Genomic DNA, 4,340 nt, shown 5'->3' with positions numbered 1-4,340 from the left:
ACTGTATTGTTGAATGCTATAGTTTGTTAAACAACAACATGAAATTTGCTTCACCTTTTTAGTAGTGCAGGTGTGGTCCCTGAGCTTTTTCATAATTAGCAGTACGCGAGGCGAGAAATATCTTTAGGTCTAACTGTGAGGCGACTCTACTTCTCTTAGTTTTAATGTGTTTAATGCGAAGCATTCTTTGCCTCATTCCAGTCACGGAGGGCTAGCTAAGTGTGTAGGTTGCTGTCTCACCTCATTTCGCGTCTCTCTAACAAAATGGAATGCATGACCAAGAGCTGAATCGAACCTTTACCTTCGAGCGTAGCAGATCGGTGCTCTAACTACAAGGCCAAAACCGTACGCATGCTATATTCCTGTCATGCAAAAGCCGACTAGCTCATTTCAATGTTTAGAACGTACCACATCTGGACTTTCTAATGTTATTTGCATGGGACAACTCGCGCTTTCAGACACTGTGTTAGACTGCACTGTCTTCAGGATCAGCCAGCATTTTCCAGTACTTTCCATGTCTAAACAGCTAACGTTACAGAGAAACTGTGCAACTTATATCGTCAATTGAACATTCATCACGAGATAGAAATATAGCTGCGCGCTATTGTATAACACTTGGTCGCATATCCCATCCCAATTCGTGTGTAAATCTCTTACGCTCGTTAAACACATACGCAAAACATAAGAATAAAATAAGAATATAAATTAACGTGGAACAGAAGTAGTAGCAATCATGCCATGACCGTCATGTGATCGTGCTCCCCATCGTTGCTTTGTTGCTCCTGTCATCGCACTAACGTATGTTCGCGTCACACGCGTAACCCCTGTGAGAATGCCGTCCGGACGGATATCTAAGAGTTCAACAAACAACCATTGGGCGAGCTTCCTTAATTCGTTGGGGCAGAGTGAAACTAGTTCACCCTTCATCGCCCATTGCTCGACGATGAAGGTGAGTGTTGCATTTTATAGCCTTTTTTTTTAGCCATACGGCGTCCATCGTCGAGCCCCACTATCGCGTAACCGGCGCTACGTAAGGGTCCATCGGGGAAGACAGAGAAAGCGGGTAATGTTGACAGCTCACTATGCATTTTGTATATCATCTACTGGTCAGGGCTCTTGCTCACGAGATCACACGTGTGCGTAAGTGTACATACGCTCATTTGTAAAACATTACTGCGCGCTGTGTGGCCTAATCCTGTGCTTCATGTCCTATGCCCGAAGATGACGCATTGTAAGAGTTGTATCGTGTCCCCTCTGCTTGCGCTCTCAGGGTGGACAGTGGAGCAATAGAACTGTAGCATTGATGCGTACCATTCTTGTATTGTGTGGTATGGTATGGTATGGTAAAACTTTGTTCTGGTCCTTCGGAACGCGTGTAAGCACCCGGCGGGCTGCCCCCACGTCGGTACAGAAAGGCCGAGCCTCTCTGCTGTGTCGCGGGCCCGATGGACAGCCCATAGCTGTGCCCCAAGATCAGGGCTGCTTAGGGCAGCCTCCCATTTGGACGACGTCACGCCGTCGCCGTCGCGTAACGCGGGGCACCGCCAGAGCACGTGTTCTAAGTTAACGACGTCTGAGGATAGCTCGCAAATATTGGTCGTTTGTATCTCTGGATATATTCTGTGTAACACTGCGGGGTTAGGGTTTGCCCGACTTGAAGTAACCTGAGTGGTAAAGTCTGAGTGTGAGCAATTAGTGGAAGTTCCATGCCAGCATCCGTTCTTGATGGTTCTGTGAGCCCAATTTATCCGTTATTCTGGGCTGATCTGGCAGCTTCATCGGCAATAGGGTTCCAGAAATTCAACAACGACAAGGCAGCTACTGGAACATACCATCATATCCAATTCCGATAACGCGATTGTAGGTTTGTATTATGTTTGAAATTAACTGTTAATTGTTTCTATGACGCAATCGCTTTCAGGCTTTGGAGGTCTGCTTTAGAGATTATTTATTTGTTTAGTTATTTACTTTATTTATTTTTTAGTTAGTCAGTTAGTTATGGAGACACTCCAGCAGAGAGGGATAACAAAATTCACAAGAGTAGGTGTAAAGAACAGCATGAGTAATAATAACAATAAAACAAAAATACAAATTAAATTGCATCAAAAAATTCGAAATTGGCTCTCTGAGGTACAAGAAGTCGCTTCCTGGGATAGCTTGTTCCACATAATTTTATGAGGATAAAACTACATATTAGAAAAAATCTCAGTATGGCATTTCATTTCACAAATATTTCAAATATGACCAATTCTCCTTGAAATAAAATGCAGTGGAGGTAGGTACGTTTGTGCACAGGTATTGGTTTCGTTTGAGTAAATTCGATACAGAAGTTAAAATTTGTGCCGCCGATGCGCTTGGAGAATGTATTCCCCTGGAGCTAGTTGCTTAAGGATGTAACACTAGTGTAAGAGCGGCAGTTGTTCAAACAAAGTTGTTCAAAACAAAACGTGTTCCATGATTGACCTTACAGGTTGCCGAAGCATAACGTGTCCTTACGTTTCGTGGTCCCTCAAAAAATTTGGACGCACAAAATTTAATGTTCAACGGGATTTAGAAGAAACATTCTAGAACTGTTTTGACCAGCGGAAATCTGATGTGAACTACACGCCTTGTATTAGATAACGGTGTACACACACGTGCTTCTTTCGCTTTGTGAGGTTATTTTACTTCTTGGGTCAATACTAGAAGCCCTTACTTCGTTCTATTACAACATGGCGTCATGATTTACATGAACAGCTATACCTCTACTCACGTAGGTAATAGTGTTAGCCGGGACAGGAGCCCGATAATGCCATGTATCGTGGTCCCTTACTGCTACTCAGACAAGTCTTGGTGAGCTCACTTGTAGTGATCACAACAGCGACCCCTGTCATCTTGACGCACGCGTGTTTCAAGATGAGGCCCACATGGTTCTGTTCAGAAACTGGGATTCCTTCCAAGCCAGCACTTTTGGCCAGTACCCGCGTGGGTCGCAGCATGATTAGGTCAATTGCCTTGGGGTATGTAGTTAGATTACTTCGAAATGCATTACGAAAACTGCGGACGACTTTGATGTCAACAAACATATGCTACACCTGCGCAATGCCACTTTCTGTGCCCGCAGTTCTGCTGAGCCCACAACGGTCACTGCATTATTGGGAGAATGGACTCGAGCCCAAAAGGATGGAAAACTGGTCGAGTTGGTATTGATCCTTGGCATGTAAGCAACAGACCACTAGAAACGAAGACGAACTAAGATGAAGATAGAACACAAGCGCTTACTTTCAAATGGAAACTTTTCCAGTAGAAAGTCAGCGATTGTGTCGTGTGTACATCTTCGTTCGTCTTTGTTTCTAGTGGTCTGTTGCTTATTTGCCATGCTGTAGAAGCAGCTGAAGCAGTTGTTGCAGCAACGATGAGCAAGCGGATCGGCACGGGCCACGCCGAAGCAGGCACGGTGCACCACACCACGCACACAATATGAGCGCTGACTCAAAGAAAATGTGTTTTTAGCTGTTTAGCCATTCATTCCGAACGTATCCTTAAACGAAACATGGCAAAACCAACAAGAAACGTCGGACATACTTCCATAAACAACTACTGGATCCTTTTAACCCACCTGTAAAGAGAGGTGGACGGACACGTCGGACGTTTCTTTAGCCACAGCCTTTTTTTTAATTGCACTCGTTTTCTAGTTCCCATGCACTGTGAGGCATTTTGCAAAGCTCATTTCAGCTAGAATTGGCAGTGTCTAATAAATAAATAAATAAATAAATAAATAAATAAATAATTGAGCAGACCATGGAAGCATACGATGGCAACAGGCTATAGCGCCACGCCACTCATAAGTTCGGTCTATAATGGCAAAAGAGGTGAACTACAAAGGGCGTGATGGAGCAGGCACATCTCTAAAGATCTGGAGTTAAGTAGGTTCGGCTTCTAACCTTCCACGTGTGGCCGTTGTTACCCTGACAGGACGACGACAGTGGTGAACGCACTTCGAGGTTCTGTATAAATAATTATCGCAGTGCAATGACCACTGTTATTTCAGTTTTAATGAACTTAAATTGAATTGACCTGTTTCAGTAACTAGAGTGAACTATGTAGCTTCCGGTTTTTACAAGCAACGTATGAGCCTATAATACCAAAATTATAATTTCACTGTCGAACTTCTCATCTACAGTTACCATGCCATACAGTCTCACCCTCTCTGACCCTGACAGAGCGCTCATTTGGAAATATCAGAATTCAAGCTCACTCACTTATATACAAAATGCCAAGTGCAAATTAGAGTTCACTACAAAAATATTTTAATGCGCCTTACAGGACGTAAAACGTGCCCTTATGGTAAAACGTTTATA

This window comes from Dermacentor variabilis, chromosome 7, assembly GCF_050947875.1.
Source record: "Dermacentor variabilis isolate Ectoservices chromosome 7, ASM5094787v1, whole genome shotgun sequence".
NCBI classification, from domain to species: domain Eukaryota; kingdom Metazoa; phylum Arthropoda; class Arachnida; order Ixodida; family Ixodidae; genus Dermacentor; species Dermacentor variabilis.
Note: the sequence above shows the minus strand (reverse complement) of the source record.